Source organism: Loxodonta africana, chromosome 26 (genome assembly GCF_030014295.1).
Source record: "Loxodonta africana isolate mLoxAfr1 chromosome 26, mLoxAfr1.hap2, whole genome shotgun sequence".
Lineage (NCBI taxonomy): Eukaryota > Metazoa > Chordata > Mammalia > Proboscidea > Elephantidae > Loxodonta > Loxodonta africana.
The window spans coordinates 37,245,796-37,270,314 of NC_087367.1; the positions used below are offsets into that span (position 1 = coordinate 37,245,796).

The 24,519-nt window shown below is 39.3% G+C and overlaps 1 pseudogene; it reads left to right on the forward strand.

Moving 5' to 3' along the window:
• Positions 1-23,803: 23,803 nt before the first annotated feature.
• Positions 23,804-24,519, forward strand: LOC100663067 (mitochondrial nicotinamide adenine dinucleotide transporter SLC25A51-like; annotated as a pseudogene).

The window sequence follows — 24,519 nt, forward strand, 5'->3', positions numbered from 1 at the left end:
AAGAAAGTGGGAGGCCTCACTCTACCTGATTTCAGAACCTATTATACAGCTGCAGTTGTCAAAACAGCCTGGTACTGGTACAACAACAGGCACATAGACCAATGGAACAGAATTGAAAACCCAGATATAAATCCATCCATGTATGAGCAGCTGATATTTGACAAAGGACCAGTGTCAGTTAATTGGGGAAATGATAGTCTTTTTAACAAATGGTGCTGGCATAACTGGATATCCATTTGCAAAAGAATGAAACAGGACCCATACCTCACACCATGCACAAAAACTAAATCCAAGTGGATCAAAGACCTAAACATAAAGACTAAAACGATAAAGATCATGGAAGAAAAAATAGGGACAACCGTAGGAGCCCTAATACAGGGCATAAACAGAATACAAAACATTACCAAAAATGATGAAGAGAAACCCGATAACTGGGAGCTCCTAAAAATCAAACACCTATGCTCATCTAAAGACTTCTCCAAAAGAGTAAAAAGACCACCTACAGACTGGGGAAGAATATTCAGCTATGACATCTCAGACCAGCGCCTGATCTCTAAAATCTACATGATTCTGTCAAAACTCAACCACAAAAAGACAAACAACCCAATCAAGAAGTGGGCAAAGGAGATGAACACACATTTCACTAAAGAAGATATTCAGGCAGCCAACAGACACATGAGAAAATGCTCCCGATCATTAGCCATTAGAGAAATGCAGATTAAAACTACGATGAGATTCCATCTCACACCAACTAGACTGGCATTAATCCAAAAAACACAAAATAATAAATGTTGGAGAGGCTGCAGAGAGATTGGAACTCTCATACACTGCCGGTGGGATTGTAAAACGGTACAACCACTTTGGAAATCCATCTGGCGTTATCTTAAACAGTTAGAAATAGAACTACCACACAACCCAGAAATCCCACTCCTCAGAATATACCCTAGAGATACAAGAGCCTTCACACAAACAGATACATGCACACCCATGTTTATTGCAGCTCTGTTTACAATAGCAAAAAGCTGGAAGCAACCAAGATGTCCGTCAACGGATGAATGGGTAAATAAATTGTGGTATATTCACACAATGGAATACTGCGCATCGATAAAGAACAGTGACGAATCTCTGAAACATTTCATAACATGGAGGAATCTGGAAGGCATTATGCTGAGCGAAATGAGTCAGTTGCAAAAGGACAAATATTGTATAAGACCACTATTATAAGATCTTGAGAAATAGAAAAAATGGAGAAGAACACATACTTTTACGGTTACAAAGGGGGGAGGGAGGGAGGGAGAGGGTTTTTTATTGATCAATCAGTAGATAAGAACTGCTTTGGGTGAAGGGAAAGACAACACTCAATACAAGGAAGGTCAGCCTAATTGGACTGGACTAAAAGCAAAGAGGTTTCCGGGATAAAATGAAAGCTTCAAAGGTCAGCGGAGCAGGGGCGGGAGTCTGGGGAACTTGGTTTGAGGGGACTTCTAAGTCAATTGGCAAAATAATTCTATTATGAAAACATTCTGCATCCCACTTTGAAATGTGGCGTCTGGGGTCCTAAATGCCAACAAGCAGCCATCTAAGATACATCAATTGGTCTCAACCCACCTGGAGCAAAGGCAAAGGAAGAACACCAAGGACACACGACAACTAAGAACCCAAGAGACAGAAAGGGCCACATGAACCAGAGACCTACATTATCCTGAGACCAGAAGAACTAGTTGGTGCCCGGCCACAATCGATGTCTGCACTGTCAGGGAGCACAACAGACAACTCCTGAGGGAGCAGGAGACCAATGGGATACAGACCCCAAATTCTCATAAAAAGACCATACTTAATGGTATGACTGTGACTAGAGGAATCCCGGAGGCAATGCTCCCCAGACCTTCTGATGGCACAGGACAGGAACCATCCCCGAAGACAACTCATCAGGCATGAAAAGGACTGGTCAGCGGAGGGGGAGAGAGATGCTGATGAAGAGTGACCTAATTAAATCAGGTGGACACTGGAGAGTGTGTTGGCAACTCTTGACTGGAGGGGGGATGGGAAGATAGAGAGAGAGGGAAGAGGGCAAAATTGGCACGAAACGAGAGACTGAAAGGGCTGACTCAATAGTGGATGAGCAAGTGGGAGAAGGGAGTAAGATGTATGTAAACTTACATGTGACAGACTGATTGGAATGGTAAATGTTCACTTGAAGCTTAATAAAAATTAATTAAAAAAAAAAAGAATAAGCTCGGACTACTCGGCAGAAACCATGTAGGCAAGAAGGCAATGGGATGACATATTTAAAAAATTGAAGGAAAAAAATTGCATGCCAAGAATTATATATCCAGCAAAACTGTCTCTTAAATATGAAAGTGAAATTAAGACATTTCCAGATAAACACAAGTTTAGGGAATTTGTAAAAACCAAACCAAAACTACAAGAAATACTAAAGGGAGTTCTTTGCTTAGAAAACCAATATCAGGCATCAACCCAATACTGCAACACTGGGCAAAGCAACCAGAAGTCAACCAAGACAGGGAAATGCAAACAAACAAAGGAAGATTACATTAAAAAAAAAAAAGCTCAAAACAGGGTAACAGCGCTGTTATTATATAAAAGAAGACAACACTAGAATAATAAAGAGGGACTAAGAAATGTAATCATACACCTTCCACATGGAGAGGAAGATATGGTGATATAAAGAAAAAGAGTTAGCTTTATATTTAGAAAAATAGAGGTAAATAATAAAGTAATCACAAAGGAGACAAGCTATCCTATGCATCAAAATGAAATACAAGAAAAACATAGACACTCAGCAAAAACAAAATCAACAGCAACAAATATGAGAAAAAGACAATATGTAAAGACAATCTACTCAGCACGTAAAATTAAGTGGGAAAAAAACTGTCAAAAACACACACAAAAAGACATCGAAAGGATAGCACTAAATTCATACCTATCCATAATTACCCTGAATGTAAATGGACTAAACACACCAATAAAGAGAGAGTGGCAGAATGGATTAAAAAACATGATCCGTCTATATGCTACCTACAAGAGAAAAACTTTAGACTTAGAGACGCAAACAAAATAAAACTCAAAGGAAGGAAAAAAATATATCAAGCAAACAACAATCAACAAAGGGCAGGAGTGGCAATATTAATTTCTGACAAAATAGACTTTAAAGGTAAATCCATCAGAAAGGATAAGGAAGGAGACTATATAATGATTAAAGGGAACGTACACCAAGAAGATATAACCATATTAAATATGTATGCACCCAATGACAGGGCTGCAAGATACATAAAACAAACTCTATCAGCATTGAAAAGTGAGCTAGACAGCCCCACAATAATAGTAGGAGACTTCAACACACCACTTTTGGTGAAGGACAGGACATCCAGAAAGAAGCTCAGTAAAGACACGGAAGATCTAAATGCCACAATCAACCAACTTGACCTCATAGACATATACAGAACACTCCACCCAACAGCAACCAACTATACTTTCTTTTCTAGTGCACATGGAACATTCCCTAGAACAGACCACATATTAGGTCATAAAGCAAGCCTTAGCAGAATCCAAAACATTGAAATATTACAAAGCATCTTCTCTGACCAGAAGGCCATAAAAGTGGAAATCAATAACAGGAAAAACAGGGAAAAGAGATCAAACACTTGGAAACTGAACAACACCCTGCTCATAAAAGACTGGATTATAGAAGACATTAAGGATGGAATAAAGAATTTCAGAGAATCCAATGAGAATGAAAACACTTCCTATCAGAACCTTTGGGACACAACAAAAGTGGTGCTCAGGGGCCAATTTATATCAATAAATGCACACATCCAAAAAGAAGAAAGGGCCAAAATCAAAGAATTACCCCTACAACTTGAACAAATAGAAAGAGAGCAACAAAAGAAACCCACAGGCACCAGAAGAAAACAAATAATAAAAAATAGAGCAGAACTAAATGAAATAGAAAACAGAAAAACAATTAAGAGAATTAACAAGACCAAAAGCTGGTTTTTTGAAAAAATCAACAAAATTGATAAACCACTGGCCAAACTGACAAAAGAAAAACAGGACAGGAAGCAAATATCCCGAACAAGAAATGAGATGGGCAATATTACAACAGACCCAACTGAAATTAAAAGAATCATATCAGACTGTGATGAAAAATTGTACTCTAACAAATTTGAGAATCTAGAAGAGATGGATGAATTCCTAGAAACACACTACCTACCTAAACTAACACAAACAGAGGTAGAACAACTAAATAGACCCATAAGAAAAGAAGAGATTGAAAAGGTAATCAAAAAACTTTCAACAAAAAAAAGCCCTGGCCCGGGCGGCTTCACTGCAGAGCTCTACCAAAGATTCAGAGAACAGTTTTCACCACTATTACTGAAGGTATTTCAGAGCATAGAAAAGGACAGAATACTACCAAACTCATTCTATGAAGCCACCATATCCCTGATGCCAAAACCACGTAAAGACACCACAAGAAAATTATAGACCTATATTCCTCATGAACATAGATGCAAAAATCCTCAACAAAATTCCAGCCAATAGAATTCAACAACATAGCAAAAAATTTATTCACCGTGACCAATTGGGATTCATACCAGGTATGCAGGGATGGTTCAACATTAGGAAAACAATTAATGTAATCCACCACATAAATAAAGCAAAACATAAGAATCATATGATTTTATCAATTGATGCAGAAAAGGCATTTGACAAAGTTCAACACACATTCATGATAAAAACTCTCATCAAAATAGGAATGGAAGGAAAATTCGTCAACATAATAAACGGCATTTATTCGAAGCCAACAGCCAACATCACCCTAAATGGAGAGAGCCTGATAGCATTCCCGTTGAGATCAGGAACCAGACATGGATGCTCTTTATCACCACTCTTATTCAACACCACGCTGTTAGTCATAGGCAAATTACATAGGCTAGAAAAGAAATAAAGGGCATCCAGATTGCCAAGGAAGAAGTAAAAGTACCACTATCTTATACACAGAAAACCCTAAATAATCCTCCAGAAAACTACTGAAACTAATAGGAGAGTTCAGCAGAGTATGGGGATACAAGATAAACATACAAAAATCAGTTCGATTTCTCCACACCAACAAAAAGAACATCGAAGACGAAATCACCAAATCAATCCCATTTACAGTAGCCCCCGAGAAGAGAAAATACATAGGAATAAAAGTTACCAGAGATGTAAAAGACTTATACAAAGAAAACTACACTACACTTATGGAAGAAACCAAAAGAGACTTACATAAGTGGAAGAACATACCTTGCTTGTGGATAGGAAGACTTAACATTATAAAAATGTCTATTCTACCAAAAGCGATCTATACATTTAATGAAATTCCGATCCAAATCCCAACGACATTCTTTAATGAGATGGAGAAACAAATCACCAACCTCATATAGAAGGGAAAGAGGCTCTGGATAAATAAGGTATTACTGAAAAAGAACAAAGTGGGAGGCCTTACTTTACCAAACAGCCTGGTCCTGGTACAACAACAGATACATGGGCCAGTGGAACAGAATTGAGAATCCAGACATAAATCCATCCACATATGAGCAGTTGATATTTGACAAAGGCCGCAAAACAGCTAAATGGGGAAAAGACAGTCTTTTTAACAAATGGTGCTGGCATAACTGGATATCCATCTGCAAAATAAATGAAACAAGACCTATACCTCACTCCATGCACAAAAACTAACTCAAAGTGGATCAAAGACCTAAATATAAAATCTAAAACAATAAAGATCATTGAAGAAAAAAATAAGGACAACTTTAGGAGCCCTAATACATGGAATAAACAGTATACAAAACATTATAAAGAATGTAGAAGAAAAACTAGATAACTGGGAGCTCCTAAAAATCAAACACCTATGGTCACCCAAAGACTTCACTAAAAGAGTCAAAAGACTACCTACAGACTGGGAAAAAGTTTTTAGCTATGACTTTTCCGATCAGTGCCTGATCTCTAAAATCTACATGATACTGCAAAAAGACAAATAACCCTATTAAAAAATGGCCAGATGATATGAATAGACACTTCCCTAAAGAAGACATTCAGGTGGCTAACAGATACATGAGGAAATGTTCATGATCATTAGCCATTATAGAAATGCAGATGAAAACTACAATGAGATTTCGTCTCACTCCAACAAGGCTGGCATTAATCCAAAAAACACAAAATAATAAATGTTGGAGAGGCTGTGGAGAGATTGCAACACTTCTACACTGCTGGTGGGAATGTCAAATGGTACAACCATTTTGGAAATCAATTTGGGGCTTCCTTCAAAAGCTAGAAATACAACTACCATATGATCCAGCAATCCTACTCCTTGGAATATACTCTAGAGAAATAAGAGCCTTTACACGAACAGATATATGCCCACCTATGTTTATTGCAGCACTGTTTACAATAGCAAAAAGATAGAAGCAACCAAGGTGCCCATCAATGGATGAATGGATAAATAAATTATGATATATTCACACAATGGAATACTACGCATCGATAAAGAACAGTGAGGAATCTGTGGAAATTTCATAACATGGAGGAACCTGGAAGGCATTACGCTGAGTGAAATTAGTCAGCTACAAAAGGACAAATATTGTATAAGACCACTATTATAAGAATTTGAGAAATAGTTTAAACTGAGAAGAAAACATTCTTTTGTAGTTACGAGAGCGGGGAGGTAGGTGGGGTGGGAGAGGAGCATTCACTAATTAGATAGTAGATAAGAACTACTTTAGGTGAAGGGAAAAACAGCACACAATACAGAGGATGTCAGCACAATTGGACTAAACCAAAAGCAAAGAGGTTTCCTGAATAAACCGAATGCTTCAAAGGCCAGCGTAGAAGGGGCAGGGGTCTGGGGACCATGGTTTCAGGGTACATCTAAGTCAATTGGCATAATAAAATCTATTAAGAAAACATTCTGCATCCCACTTTGAAGAGTGGTGTATGAGGCCTTAAACACTAGCAAGCAACAATCTAAGATGCATCAATTGGTCTCAACCCACCCGGATCAAAGGAGAATGAAGAACACCAAGGACACAAGGTGATTACGAGCCCAAGAGACAGAAAGAGCCACATGTGCCAGATACTACATCATCCAGAGACCAGAAGAACTAGATGGTGCCCGGCTATAACCAACGACTGGCCTGACAGGGAACACAACAGAGAACCCCTGAGGGAGCAGGAGAGCAGTGGGATGCAGACCCCAAATTCTCATAAAAAGGCCAGACTTAATGGTCTGGCTGAGACTAGAAGGACCCCGGTGGTCATGGCCCCCAGACCTTCTGTTGGCCCAGGAAAGGAACCATTCCCGAAGCCAACTCTTTGGACATGGATTGGACTGGACAATGGGTTGGAGAGAGATGCTGGTGAGGAGTGAGCTTCTTGGATCAGGTGGACACTTGAGACTGTGTTGGTATTTCTTGCCTGGAGGGGAGATGAGAGGGTGGAGGGGGTTAGAAGCTGTTGAAATTGACACAAAAATAGAGAGTGGAGGGAAAGAGCAGACTGTCTCATTAGGGAGAGAGTAATTGGGAGTATGTTGCAAGGTGTATATAAGTTTTTGTGTGAGAGACTGACTTGATTTGTAAACTTTCCTTTAAAGCACAATAAAAAATTATAAAAAAAAATAGGGGGGTGCAGGGTCAGGCCTCCCTGGCCCCCAGTCTCTGAGGTCATATAGCTCCAGGAAAGCTTTTGAAAGACCACTTCTAACTAGGTGGAGACTTTCCTAGACAAAAAAAAGGAGAAGAAAAATTACTGTCTTAATATAGTTATCAGAAATTGGAGGGATCTCAATCATAAAAGAACTGTTAACAAGTTCCGTCTGTTGTAGGGGAACTCTATGAAGTCAAAAAATAGAAATCACTATGAAACACCTGAAATGACCTGGAAAAATATTTCCAACCATAGCCAGAGACTTAAGGTTATGTCCATATCAATGAATTGGTCAGTCAAGCAGAGACTCTATGATTTCCAAAACCAGTTGATAAAATCTTTAAGGGCTAAAATTAGATTGGGGAAAATATGGCAAATAGTAAAGATTGAATGAAAACTTAGAATATTTAAACAAACTTTATTTCAGCAGTTATGTTTTATGATAAAAAATACAGGCTTAAAATAAGTTCCAATACATTTCAGGTAACTTACTATGTTAAATTGAATAAATTAATATTCCTTATAATTTAAGTTTTTATATTTTTGCTTTTTATGCCACAGAGAAAGGATGTGTGTGTGTGTGTGTGTGTGTGTGTGTGTGTATGTATTTGGGTCTGCTAATGAGTGTATTTATTTTTTGCCATTTAAAGAAATTTACTATTTTGTCTGATATAGTGCCAGAAGATGAACACTTAGGGTTAGAAGGCACTCGAAATATGGCCAGGGAAGAGCTGCCTCCTCAAAGTAGAGTTGAACTTAATGAAGTAGACGGAGTCAAGCTTTTGGAACCTTCATTTGCTGATATGGCATGACTCAGAATGAGAAGAAACAGCTGCAAACATCCATTAATAATCAAAACCTGGAATGCACGAAGTATGAATCTAGGAAAATTGGAAATCGTCAAAAATGAAATGGAATGCATAAACATCAATATCCTAGGCTATTAGTGACCTGAAATGGACTGGTATTGGCCATTTTGAATCAGACAATCATATATGGTTTCTACGGTGGGAATGACAACTTGAAGAGGAATGACGTTGCATTCATAGTCAAGAAGAACACTTCTGGATCTATCCTGAAATACAACACTGTCAGTGATAGGATAATATCCATACGCCTATAAGGAAGACCAGTTAATAAGACTATTATTCAAATTTATACACCAACCACGAAGGCCAAGATGAAGAAATTGAAGATTTTTACCAACAGCTGCAGTCTGAAATTGATTGAACATGCAGTCAGGATGCACTGATAATTACTGGTGATTGGAATGCAAAAGTTGGAAAATATGGCCTGGATGCCAGAGATCACATGATTGAATTTTGCAGGACCAACTTCTTCATTACAAATACCTCTTTTCACCAACATAAACAGTGACTATATACATGGACCTCACCAGATGGAATACACAGGAATAAAATCGACTACATTGTGGAAAGAGACAAGGGAGAAGCTCAATACCATCAGTCAGAACAAGGTCAGGGGATGACTGTGGACCAGACCATCAATTACTCATACACCAGTTCAAGTTGAAACTGAAGAAAATTAGAACAAGTCCATGAGGGCCGAAGTACGACCTTGAGCGTATCCCACCTGAATTTACAGACCATCTCAAGAATAGATTAGACCCATTGAACACTAATGAATGAAGACCAAATGAGTTGTGGAATGACATCAAGGACATCACACATGAAGAAAGCAAGAGGCCATTAAAAAGACAGAAGAAAAAGAAAAGGCTTAACTGGATGTCAGAAGAGACTCTAAAACTTGCTCTTGAACATCAAGTAGCTAAAGCGAAAGGAAAAAATGATGAAGTAAAAGAACTGAACAGAAGATTTCAAAGGGTGGCTCAAGAAGACAAAGTATTAAAATGACACGTGCAAAGACTTGGAGATAGAAAACCAAAAGGGAAGTACACACTCAGCATTTCTCAAGCTGAAAGAACTGAAGAAAAAATTTAAGCCTCGAGTTGCAATAGTGAAGGATTCTAAAGGGAAAATACTAAATGAAGAAAGAAGCATCAAAAGAAGGTGGAAGGAATACAGAGTCACTATATCAAAAAGAACTGGTCAATGTTCAAACATTTCAGGAGGCAACATATGATCAGGAATCGATGGTACTGAAGGAAGAAGTCCAAGCTGCACTGAAGACATTGGCAAAAACAAGGCTCTGGGAATTGACAGAATACCAATTGAGACGTTTCAACAATCAGATGCAATGCTGGAAGTGCTCACTCGTCTATGCCAAGAAGTTTGCAAGGCAGCTACCTGGTCAACCAACTGGAAGATATCCATATTTATGCCTATTCCCAAGAAAGGTGATTTCAACCAAATGTGGAAATTATTGAGCAATATCATTAATATCACACACAAGCAAAATTTTGCTGAATGTCATTCAAAAACAGCTGCAGCAGAATATCGACAGGAAACTGCCAGAAATACAAGCCAGATATAGAAGAGGACACGGAACCAGGGATATCATTACTGATGTCAGATGGATCTTGGCTGAAAGCAGAGGATGCCAGAAAGATGTTTACCTGTGTTTTATTGACTATACTAAGGTATTCGACTGTGTGGATCATAGCAAATTATGGATAACATTGCAGAGAATGAGAATTCCAGAACACTGAATTGTGCTCATGAGAAATCTGTACAGCTTTGAGGGAGGGAAAATAAAAACTGGTTCCCGAAACCATTTGTGAGTCATACAATCATCCAAATAAACTAGTAAGACAACTTTGCTCTGGGCATTGTGCTTTTTTGAAGAGTTCAGTCTGTTTGGGGAAACTGACTCCAAAGACTATACTGAGAGCTATGTTTAGGGTAAATCAGTAATTAGTTTAATTAGTCTTCAAGACAACGTTGTATGAAATACTTGTCTAATGTTTGTAATCAAACACTAATCTCCTTGCTATGCAGAAAATTATATATTTTAAAGAAACCAGGTTCTTAGAGGAGATTAACCTCATCACTCAGACTCCATTTTGTCTTAGACTTCACTTCTGCTTCTGAGAAAGTGACTCATGATTGTTAATAGATAAAAGAAGGAGGGGCAGCTTGCCCTTGGGAAGAACATTTAGTATGTTAAGTAGATTAATGGAAGATTGCCAGCAGGAGGGGTCCATCTTGCTAATCATGTTTTCTCTAATGGACACTTGGTTGTCACATGTAAATTTTTCTATTCCTTCTATTTCTCTAGATAAACTTTGTGTGCTCCTTATGGATATACGTTTTTGTGTGGTGGATCCAACTATGCTAGTTTAGATGATCCCTTTCTAACTGATAGTGAATTTACATGGGTAATCTCTTGTTCAGATTACTGGAGAATGTGTAGGCAATGCACTTTGGGAACTTTAGGACTACCTTTAGATATTCATAGTAACGACACTAGTAAATATTGGAAAGGTAATGTTAATTTGTTACACATTGTAAAACAAGAGTCAGAAGAAAACCCATTGGTCCAACACTCAAGGTGGGGTTAGTCATTTCTAAGAGTTTAATTCCTCCTTGTGATACAGTTGAATTGGAGAAATCTTTAAGAAACCTATCAATCATTATAGGACAAATAGCAGATGAAGTTGCTAGTGGGACGGAAGCACAACAGCAATCTCTGACCTTATTAGCCAAGTTGACATGAGATAACGGAATAGCCTTAGATTTTTTATTACCCCAAGAAGGTAGAGTCTGTGCTGTAGCAAACACCTCTCGTCACATTTGGATAAATAACACAGGATAAGTAGAACAGGATATACATAGAATTAGACAGCAAGTTGCTTGGTTAAGCCCTATAGCACCCTTATAAACACCAGATTCATCTGGTCGGTTACCATTAGGAATAAGTACATGGGCTAGATATTCTTGGTCTGCATCCTGATAGTGTGATATTCTTGGTCTGCATCCTGATAGTATTAGGCACAATAAAACTTATCTTCTATTGTCTTACACACTTAAAAGGAAAAAGAAGGTCCCAGGCTAAAATGCTGATGTACATTATGTCTGTTCTTTTCATCAGTGTGATTGACGAGAATGTCAGTCTTACTTAAGATCCTGGTGAAGAACCAGACAGTATCCAGTGGAAAACCAGCATCATGAGTTTAAAGGGCCTACCATGGCCACCACCTAGGAGCCTAAGTCCAGGTATCGATCATCGAGGTGTTATCTCCAATCTCCAATCAAAAGGAGGGGATGATTTAGAAGATCATATTGGAGCAATTATTCCCTGTCCTTGACCATAAAGAATGTGACCCAGCTGGAGATGGACCCACAAGGACTCACAAGGACACATCAACTGGGCTCTGAGGTATAAAAACAGTAGTAGCTAGGACAGTCTTAGAAAACATCTTTTAGGGAAACTTTCACATAAACAAATCATAAACAGCACAAAAGACCCACAAAAGAAAGCCACTCTTATCTTTTCTATTAGCATTTAGAACAGTAGAAAGATTTGTTGGACCAGTGAAGACCCTTCTGACTGTTGTTACTGAAACCAGTACCAATGATTATTAAGAAAGACAATTCAAAATGTATAATCATGATTTGGCAGTTTTTAGCCAATCTGTGAAAAGGTGAAGCTTTCAAGGATTTTATCCATTTTGTAATGTTAATATAAACAGATGATTATGTAATATTCCTTGGATCCAGGCAGACTTGTCTCTGGCAGCATGCTTGTCTGTTTTCTCACCTTTGCCTATTCTGTAATATTCCTTGGGTTTCGGCAGATATGACTCTGGCAGCATGCTTGTTGTTTCCTACTTTTGTCTCTTAGGACATACACTGAATAAAATCTGAGTTTTTGCTTTGCAAGAAAAAAAAAAGTTCTGCAGTTTGAATCTACCACCCACTACTTGGAAACCCTTCTACTCTGTCGCTATGAGTTGGAATCAGCTTGACAGCAATGGGTTTGGTTTTTTGGTTTTAGATCCTTGGTCACTGGAGGTGACCAATCAGAGGCTATGGACCTGTGGGTAGAGATGCTATCATAGGTAATTTGATCTCAGGCTGAAGATTTGGACCTGAATGTTCCTGAGATTCTGTGATTATTGATGGCTGGGAAAGAAGCTGGGGCACTAAAGGAGACTTCAGATCTGCAAAAAAGGAAGCTTTGAAAGCCTTTTCCTAGCCCTTTCTACACGTTCCTAAAAGCACAAATCCCTTACATTGGATATTTCCCCAGACATGTGTACTTCTGAGCAGTACTTCTAGTCACAAAATAGCAATACCTCTGCCTGGGACCTTGAATTTGTGCAGACACTTTCCTTCTAGCTTTCAAAATTTGATTCTCATTAAAACATACACACAAGAGCTAGATATCATGGCCATTTTACTGAGGCATAAACCTAAGAGGCTGGTTGCCTTGTCCAAGATCACACAGCTAAGAAGATGGTAGGCCTGAGACAAGAACTCAGGTGTCCTTTCCTCTAGCCCAGAGAACTCATCTGGAAGTATAGGGCTGAGGTGCCCACATGGGCATACAGATGATGGAGACACATAGTGCCGACATGGGCAGGAAGGCCCAGACAGGCCTCAGCACAGGAGGTGGAGGGGGGATACTCACAGCCCATTCTGGCCACTGCAGGAGGCCTGAATATAAGAAACTGTAACTGTGGTCTTGTACCATCTTTCTCCATCCATCTCCTCACCTAATTTCTGGGAGAAGGAGATACTACCATGGCTAAGTTGCTGCGGGACCAGAAAAAGATGTGGAAGCAGTTCCTCTAGTTCTTCTTCTGAAGCAGACACTTCAGGTTCACCTGAACAGGTGGGAGTCCTGTGACTGCTTCCTTCCACTGGTTCCTGGAGCTTGTAAACTCACTGGGTGAGGTGTGGGGAGGTGGGGAGCTGGCCTGGGGTTGAGGTCACACCTACTGAGTATGCTTCCAGCTCCTTGCCCAGACATACAGCTTCTGTATCCTTGCACTGTCCTCTTTCTAAGCCACTTTCAGCTTGGAAAAATGTGTAAAAGACCAACAAAGTGTGAAGGAAGAGTGTGAAAGGAGTGCCCTGAAAGGAGATCTATATCTCCAGTGGTTTTTGACAGCACAGTCACCACATTGAGCTCCTCCTATGTGCCAGGCTCTGTGTGCATAATCTGGGCAAGTCTCTCTGGCAGCACTGTGATGCACTGGTGTTTCAATCAGCTCTGAGGGATGCTGCTTGAAATTTGGCAAAACCTGTCTTCATTTTTCACAATGTGTACCACAGTACCTGGGCCTAGAGATGCTCAATAGTTATTAGCTGACAAGCTGAATGCATGATTAAACCCATGTTATAGACAAGAAAACCAAGGCCTGTGATCCTTAGTTTATAGATCAAGGTAAAGTTTAAGTTATGGCAGAACTGGGACTAAAACATAAATCTTCTGCCTCCCAGTCTGGATTTGGGCCAAGAATAGATGATCTCTAATATCTCTCAGTGTTGTAATATTTGGAGACACAGATCCAGGATCAGAAATTTAGTCTCTAGGCCAGTGCTGTCCCATAGAATTTTTTGCAATGATGGAAATGTTCTAAACCTGCACTGTCTGAAACAGTAACCACTAGATACACATGTGGCTACTGAAACTTGGAATATAGTTAGTGTGACTAATGATCTGAATTTTTAATTCTTGTGGCTAGTGTCTACTGTATGGGGCAGTACAGCTCTAGAATGTTCCCTACCCCAAAGCACAGCAACACAACTTCTGCCAAGACTCTCTGCAGTGAGTGTTTGTAATGGCACTTGGGGAAAATTTCCTATAACCCTTGGCAAAACATACCAACTTTCCCCAAACACACCAGCCATTCTTCAGTTAGTGTACTTCTTTCTACAGAAGAGAGATGAAAATGAAATTGAAAGAGTTGAAGCAGAAAGACTATTGATTTTTAATCCTTTTTTTATCATCTAAGAATTTCAAGGTGTATTCCTCATGCCACTCCATTCCTCTCCTGGGAACTGGGAGGAACTGACCTGAAAGTCCTGGCCAGCATCAAGCAATGTGAATTAAATACACTTTAAAGAAAACCCCTCTAGTCAACATCATTTTTTTTTTCCCCAGAAAAATGTTTGAATCTTTAGTAACTATTATTTTCCTTTGAGTTCCTGCCAGGAGAAGAATTTTTACAATAGATTAAACCATCAATACACTAACCAGTGTATTAACTTCTGGACCCTCACTCTTTCAAATTGTTTTCTTATCACATAATAGAACCACGGCACATCTGTGTTGAAAGAGAGCTTAGGCAATTTTCAGTCCACAAAAATGATGATGATGAAATAGTTACTATTTATCCATCATTTTTACCAAGCATTGTACTGTGTTCTTTATGCCTGATTGTATTTAGTCACCATAATCCTATGAAGAAGGTAAAATTATCTCCATTTTACAGGTGAGTAAGTAGCTGAGATAGACTTCAAAACAAGGTTTATCTGGCTCCAACACTGGGACTCTTCTCTGTACGCTAAGCTTTTCAGTCATCTCACAGACAAGGAATCAGAGAACAATGGAATTGTAACAACTACAAAAGCCAGGGGAGTCGGGGGCCAAGATGGCTGACTAGGTAGAAGCTACCTCAGATCCCTCTTGCAACAAAGACTCGGAAAAACAAGTGAATCGATCACATACATGACAATCTACGAACACTGACCATCAAACACAGATCTAAAGAGTTGACCTGAGTGACAGAGACTCAGCCAGCACAAGCAGGCTGCACACTGACGTGGCTAATGAGAGAACAAGCAACCACGGGGAAGCAGCGACTGTTTTTGGAGCCTGAAGCAAGCATCCCAGTCAGAAAACCTTGGTGCCGGGCTTTAGACTGGGAGCAGGGGAGCTGAGCACGGCATCCTGAGATGGCGCAAACACGGGATGCAGCCCTACTCCCTGAAGTGACCGCGGGGGAAGCCCAGCCAGTGCACGCAGGCAGTGAAGTGACCACGGCTGACAGGAAGAGAAGTCACCGGGAGGCAGTGACTGGTTTTGGAGCCTGGACTGCAGCGTCCCAGCCAGGGAACCTTGGCGCTGGGCTTTGGACTGGGAGTGGAGGAACTGACCACAGCTTCTGAGACAGAACAAGCACAGGACGCAGGCCTGGGGGCAATCTCGACCCAGCCAATGCACATCCCTTGGGAATCTCAGATAAAACAGTCATCACCAAGCAAGATAAGTAACTTTGTCTATATTCCAGGGTGCTACTCTCTCCTATCTATCTGATCCCTCCCCTCCCCTTCCCAGGCGGCTTCATTAACATTGGAATTTCGTGGGCCAGAGAGTGAAGTGCTCGACGGTATTTTTTTCTGTTTTTTTGTTTTTGTCTTTTCCTAACCCATTTTCCTGGCCTGAGAAAAAAAAAGCAGCTAAAAAAAACCCAGGGACCAAAAATCCTTCCCTGACTTCCTGAAATTGGACTAAAAATACAGAACCAGCTCCAGCCAAGCATATGAGATCCACAGTCTTCAGCTTTCATCCTTACAGGGAACAAGGCTATTATAATGCAAAGGCAATTCTGATAGGGATCTGACTGTAATTGTTTTAGCAGATTACTGGAAAGATAATTTTCCCAGGTCTGATATCTCTACCTATTAAACAGAGCCCTCAGTGACCCACAACTGGGAACTGAGGGCTGAAGCTCCACCCAAACCACCTAGCCTCCTGGCCATAGGGGTCTGAGGATAGTGACATCTACCAGTCTGTAGGGGTACATACATTGGGTGCCTAAAGTACAGCTGCAGAGCCCACCCACCAAAGTGCTTTAGGAACAGAGACACACCTACATCTCTGGCACTTGAGGTAAGCCTGTCAGCATCCTGCCCCCCCGGAGTGTGACCCCCTGCTGCTACTAGAATCTGGTGCACATAACTAGCACCACTACTCCTCTAAGTTAATACGTGACAGTCTACACCACACACTTGGTGACCCAAAATCAGATTCTACTCAAGAATAGTGAATGGACTCTTAGGCTTACGTATCTGGTAACAGCCCAAACCAGCTGGTAATAAGACATAAGTGATTCAAAGGCTACAACAATCAAGTAGCCCATCTACATATACTGAGAGAAAACAAAACAAGATAAGACTCAGTGAGCAAATGTAAAATAAATCATTACAATATCTTATAGATGGCTCGGAGACAGCAGTAGATATCAAACCACATAAAGAAGCCAGACCATGATTGCTTCTACAACTCCCCAAATTAAAGAATCAAAATCTTTCCCAAATGAAGATACAATCCTGGAATTGCCAGATGCAGAATATAAAAAGCTAATTTACAGAATGCTTCAAGACATCAGGGATGACCTCAGAAATGAAATAAGGCAATCTACAGAAAAAGCCAAGGAACACAATGATAAAGCAGTTGAAGAATTCAAAAAGATTATTCAAGAACATAGTGGAAAAATTAATAAGCTGCAAGAATCCATAGAGAGACAGCATTCAGAAATCCAAAAGATTAACAGTAAAATTACAGAATTAGACAACTCAATAGGAAGTCAGGGGAGCAGAATCGAGCAACTGGACTGCAGAGTGGGCGAGCTGGAGGATAAGGGAATTGATACCAATATAGCTGAAAAAAATCGATAAAAGAATTGAAAAAAATGAAGAAATCCTAAGAATCATGTGGGACTCTATCAAGAATAACTTGCATGTGATTGGAGTTTCAGAACAGGGAGGGATAACAGAAAATACAGAGAGAATAGTTGAAGACCTGTTGGCAGAAAACTTCCCTGACATCATGAAAGACGAAAGGATATCTATCCAAGATGCTCATCGAACCCCATATAAGATTGATCCAAAAAGAAAATCACCAAGACATATTATCATCAAACTTGCCAAAACCAAAGATAAAGAGAAAAATTTTAAAGCAGCCAGGGATAAAAGAAAGGTTTCCTACAAAGGAGAATCAATACGAATAAGTTCAGACTACTCAGCAGAAACAATGCAGGCAAGAAGGCAATAGGATGACATATATCGAGCACTGAAGGAAAAAAACTGCCAGCCAAGGATCATATATCCAGCAAAACTCTCTCTCAAATAAATATGAAGGTGAAATTAAAACATTTACAGATAAACACAAGCTTAGAGAATTTGCAAAAACCAAACCAAAGCTACAAGAAATACTAAAGGAAATTGTTTGGTCAGAAAATCAATAATAACAGATACCACCACAACACAAGGTTACAGAACAGAACATCCTGATGTCAACTCAAATAGGGAAATCACAAAAACAAATTAAGATTAATTTTAAAGAGAAAAAAATGCTCAAAACAGGGAATCATTGAAGTCATTATGTAAAAGATCACAATAGTCAAAACAAGGGACTAAATACGGGAGGCATAGAACTGCCATATGGAGAGGAAAACAAGGTGATATAGGACAATACAAGTTGGGTTTTTACTTAGAAAAATAGGGGTAAATATTAAGGTAACCACAAAGAGGTCTAACAATTCCATAACTCAAAATAAAAACCAGGAAAAACATAACGACTCAGCAAACATAAAGTCAAATACTATGAAAATGAGGAACACACTATTTACAAAGAAAAACATCTCAGCACAAAAAAGTAAGTGGAAAAAGGAAATTCTCAATAACGCACAAAAAAAGGTATCAAAATGACAGCACTAAACACATACTTATCTATAATTATGCTGAATGTAAATGGACTAAATGCACCAATAAAGAGACAGAGAGTCTCAGACTGGATAAAGAAACACAATCCATCTATATGCTGCCTACAAGAGACACACCTTAGACTTAGAGACACAAACAAACTAAAACTCAAAGGATGGAAAAAAATATATCAAGCAAACAGTAAGCAAAAAAGAGCAGGAGTAGCAATATTAATTTCTGACAAAATAGACTTTAAAGTTAAATCCACCACAAAGGATAAAGAAGGACACTACATAATGATTAAAGGGACAATTGACCAGGAAGATAACCATATTAAATATTTATGCACCCAATGACAGGGCTGCAAGATATGTAAAACAAACTTTAACAGAACTGAAAAGTGAGATAGACACTTCCACAATTATAGTAGGAGACTTCAACACACCACTTTCGGAGAAGGACAGGACTTCCAATAAGAAGCTCAATAGAGACACGGAAAACCTAATTGCTACAATCAACCAACTTGGCCTCATAGACTTATACAGAACACTGCACCCAACAGCTGCAAAGTATACTTTTTTTTTCTAGTGCACATGGAACATTCTCTAGAATAGATCACGTATCAGGTAATAAAACAAACCTTTGCAGAATTCAAAACATCGAAATATTACAAAGCATCTTCTCAGACCACAAGGCCATAAAAGTGGAAATCAATAACAGAAAAACTAGGGAAAAGAAATCAAATACTTGGAAACTGAACAATACCCTGCTCAAAAAAGACTGGGCTTTAGAAGACATTAAGGAGAGAATAAAGAAATTCATAGAATGCAACGAGAATGAAAACACCTCCTATCAAAACCTCTGGGACACAGCAAAAGCAGTGCTCAGAGGTTAATTTATATCGATAAAGGCACACATACATAAAGAAGAAAGGGCCAAAATCAGAGAACTGTCCCTACAACTTAAACAAATAGAAAGCGAGCAACAAAAGAATCCATCAGGCACCAGAAGAAAACAAATAATAAAAATCAGAGCTGAACTAAATGAATTTAAAAAATTAGAGAACAGAAAAACAATCGAAAGAATTAACAAAGCCTAGAGCTGGTTCTTTGAAAAAATTAACAAAATTGATAAACCATTGGCCAGGTTGACTAAAGAAATACAGGAAAGGAAACAAATAACCCAAATAAGAAATGAGATGGGCCATAACACAACAGACCCAACTGAAATTAAAAGAATCATATCGGATTATTACGAAAAATTGTATTCTAACAAATTTGCAAACCTAGAAGAAATGGATGAATTCCTAGAAAAACACTACCTACCTAAACTAACACAATCAGAAGTAGAATAACTAAATAGACCCATAACAAAAAAAGAGATTGAAAAGGTAATCAAAAACTCCCAACAAAAAAAGCCCTGGCCCGGACAGCTTCACTGCAGAGTTCTACCAAACTTTCAGAGAAGAGTTAACACCACTACTACTAAAGGTATTTCAAAGCATAGAAAATGATGGAATATTACCTAACTCATTTTTTTTTTCTTTCATTCTATGAAGCCACCATATCCCGGATACCAAAACCAGGTAAAGACATCACAAAAAAAGAAAATTACAGACCTATATCCCTCATGAACATAGATGCAAAAATCCTCAACAAAATTCTAGCCAATAGTATTCAACAACATATCAAAAAAATAACCCACCATGATAAAGTGTTTTTTTTTTATGCAAGGTTGGTTTAATATTAGAAAAAACATTAATGTAATCCACCATATAAATTTTAAAAAAGACAAAAACCACATGATCTTATCAATTGATGCAGAAAAGGCATTTGACAAAGTCCAACACCCATTCATGATAAAAACTCTCAGCAAAATAGGAATTGAAGGAAAATTCCTCAACATAATAAAGGGCATCTATGCAAAGCCAACAGCCAACATCATTCTAAATGGAGAGAGCCTGAAAGCATTTCCTTTGAGAACGGGAACCAGACAAGGATGCCCTTTATCATCGCTCCTATTCAACATTGTGCTAGAGGTCCTAGCCAGAGCAATTAGGCTAGAAAAAGAAATAAAAGGCATCCGGATTGGCAAGGAGGAAGTAAAATTATCTCTATTTGCAGATGACATGAGATTATACACAGAAAACCCTAAGGAATCCTCCAGAAAACTACTGAAACTAATAGAAGAGTTCCGCAGAGTCTCAGATTATAAGATAAACATGCAAAAATCACTTGGATTCCTCTACATCAACAAAAAGAACATCGAAGAGGAAATCACCAAATCAATACCATTCACAATAGCCCCAAGAAGATAAAATACTTAGGAATAAATCTTACCAAAGATGTAAAAGACCTATACAAAGAAAATTACAAAGTACTACTACAAGAAACTAAAAGGGACCTACATAAGTGGAAAAACATACCTTGCTCATGGATAGGAAGACTTAACATTATAATTCTACCAAAAGCCGTCTATATATACAATGCACTTCCAATCCAAATTCCAATGACAATTTTTAATGTGATGGAGAAACAAATCACTGACTTCATATGGAAGGGAAAGAAGCCTCGGATAAGTAAAGCATTACTGAAAAAGAAGAAGAAAGTGAGAGGCCTCACTCTACCTGATTTTAGAACCTATTATACAGCCACAGTAGTCAAAACAGCCTGGTACTGGTACAACAGGCACATAGACCAATGGAATAGAATTGAGAACCCAGATATAAATCCATCCACATATGAGTAGCTGATATTTGACAAAGGCCCAGTGTCAGTTAATTGGGAAAAGACAGTCTTTTTAACAAATGGTGCTGGCATAACTGGATATCCATTTGCAAAAAAATGAAACAGGACCCATACCTCACACCATGCACAAAAACTAAATCCAAGTGGATCAAAGACCTAAACATAAAGACTAAAACGATAAAGATCATGGAAGAAAAAATAGGGACAACGTTAGGAGCCCTAATACAAGGCATAAACAGAATACAAAACATTACTAAAAATGACGAAGAGAAACCAGATAACTGGGAGCTCCTAAAAATCAAACACCTATGCTCATCTAAAGACTTCACCAAAAGAGTAAAAAGACCACCTACAGATTAGGAAAAAATTTTCAGCTATGACACCTCCGACCAGCACCTGATCTCTAAAATCTATATGATTCTGTTAAAACTCAACCACAGAAAGACAAACAACCCAATCAAAAAGTGGGCAAAGGATATGAACACACACTTCACTAAGAAAGATATTCAGGCAGCTAGCAGATACATGAGAAGATGCTCTCAATCATTAGCCATTAGAGAAATGTAAATTAAAACTACGATGAGATTCCATCTCACTCCAGCAAGGCTGGTGTGAACCCAAAAAACACAAAATAATAAATGTTGGAGAGGCTGCAGAGAGATTGGAACTCTTATACACTGCTGGTCGGAATGTAAAATAGTACAACCACTTTGGAAATCTATCTGGCGTTTTCTTGAAAAGTTAGAAATAGAACTACCATACAACCCAGAAATCCCACTCCTTGGAATATACCCTAGAGAAATAAGAGCCTTCACATGAACAGATATATGCACACCCATGTTTATTGCAGCTCTGTTTACAATAGCAAAAAGCTGGAAGCAACCAAGGTGTCCATCAACGGATGAATGGTTAAATAAATTATGGTATATTCACACAATGGAATACTACGCATTGATAAAGAACAGTGACAAATCTGTGAAACATTTCATAACATGGAGGAACCCGGAAGGCATTATGCTGAGTGAAATTATTCAGATGCAGAAGGACAGATATTGTATAAGACCACTATTATAAGATCTTGAGAAATGGTATAAACTGAGAAGAACACATTCTTTTGTGGTTACGAGAGGGGGGAGGGACGGAGGGTGGGAGAGGGTTATTTACTGATTAGGTAGTAGATAAGAACTACTTTAGGTGAAGGGAAGGACAATACTCAATACAGGGAAGGTCAGCTCAACTGCACTGGACCAAAAGCAAAGAAGTTTCCGGGATAAACGGAATGCTTCGAAGGTCAGCGGAGCAAGGGCGGGGGTTTGGGGGCTATGGCTTAAGGGGACTTCTAAGTCAATTGGCAAAATAAATTCTATTAAGAAAACATTCTGCATCCCATTTTGAAGTGTGGTATCTGGGGTCTTAAATGCTAACAACCGGCCATCTAAGATGCGTCAGTTGGTCTTAACCCACCTGGATCAAAGGAGAATGAAGAATACCAAGGTCAGACAATAGCTATGAGCCCAAGAGACAGAAAGGGCCACATGAACTAGAGACTTACATCATCCTGAGACCAGAAGAACTAGTTGGTGCCCGGCCACAACTGATGACTGCCCTGACAGGGAGCACAACAGAGAACCCCTGAGGGAGCAGAGAACAGTGGGATGCAGACCCCAAATTCTCATAAAAAGACCAGACTTAATGGTCTGACTGAGACTAGAAGAATCCCAGGGGTCACGGTCCCCAAACCTTCTGTTGGCCCAGGACAGGAACCATTTCTGAAGACAACTCATCAGACCTGGAAGGGACTGGACAATGGGTTGGAGAGAGATGCTGATGAAGAGTGAGCTACTTGTTTCAGGTGGACACTTGAGACTGTGTTGGCATCTCCTGTCTGGAGGGGAGATGGGAGGGTAGAGAGGGTTAGAAACTGGCAAAACTGTCACGAAAGGAGAGACTGGAAGGGCTGACTCATTAGGGGGAGAGTAAGTGGGAGTATGGAGTAAGCTTATATGTGACAGACTGACTTGATTTGTAAACTTTCACTTAAAGCACAATAAAAATTATTAAAAAAAAAAAAAAAAAACAGTGCCTAACTTCTGTCCCTGACTCTTTGTTCCATTCAATTCTATCCTTTCACCTCAGATTCATATTTACCACACCCAGCTTCCACATATCGTCCTCCTTTCCTCTTTAGCAATGCACACAGCAATTTCTATCATCATAAAAAGTCAAAAAGACTTCATTTGTCTTTTAAGTGCCCCCACAATTTAGCACCCACCTTCCCTGCAGCCACACTTCAGTCAAGGGAGATGTCTGAGCAAGTCCAATGTTTGCATTCCTTTCCATTTTCAGAATCAAGGCTATTCCCTTGTAATGGTTACACAGACACACACACATACACACACACACATAGTTGTTGTTAGGTGCCGTCAAGTAATTTCCGACTCATAGCATCCCCTATGTGCAGAATGAAACACAGCCTAGTCCTGAGCCATCCTCATAATCATGGTTACACTTAAGCCCACTGTTGCAGCCACTGTGTAAATCCATGTCATTGAGCATCTTCCTGTTTTTTGCTGACCCTCTACCAAACATGATGTCCTTCTCCAGGGATGGGCCCCTCCTCATAACATGTCCACATTATGTGAGATGAAGTCTCACCATCCTTGCTTCTAAGGAGCATTCTGGCTCTACTCCCTAGAAGTACAAATAAGTCAAAAATTATTGCTACAAGATCATAGAAAACCTTCATTAAACAAAAGTATCAAAATGTGGAGCTAATATGGAATCAAAACCCAGGATGCGATACTTCAGTTGAGGAGGGATGGATTTTGAAACTTGTATCGAGGAATCCTGCCCTCATTGATGCAGAAGACCACTACACTGGCACTTATCTTTGGTCTGTATGAGGATTTATCTTACCTTCTCCATAAACATATCAGCACTCCAGAGTCTGCAACTTGCAGCATGGCAGCAGTACTTGCAGGGACAACAGAAGCAATTTTCAATCCATTGGAAAGAGTTCAAACATTGCTTCAAGACCACAAGAATCACGACAAATTTACAAACACTTATCAGGCTTTCAAGGCACTGAAATGTCATGGAATTAGAGAGTATTATCAAGGCTTGGTGCCCATTCTTCTCCGTAATCGATCCAGCAACGCCCTTTTTTTTTTGGCCTTCAAGGCCCTATTAAAGAGTATTTGCCTACTGCAACATCTCACAGTGCTCATTTGGTCAATGATTTTATCTGTGGAGGCCTATTGGGTGCCATGTTGGGGCTCTTGTTTTTTCCGATTAATGTTGTAAAAACCCGCATGCAGTCTCAGATTGGTGGGGAATTTCAATCTTTCCCCAGGGTTTTCAAAAAAATCTGGGTAGAACAAGATAGGAAATTGACAAATCTTTTCAGAGGTGCCCATCCGAATTACCATCAGTCACTCATCTCTTGGGGCATAATCAATGCGACTTACGAGTTCTTGTTAAAGGTTATATGA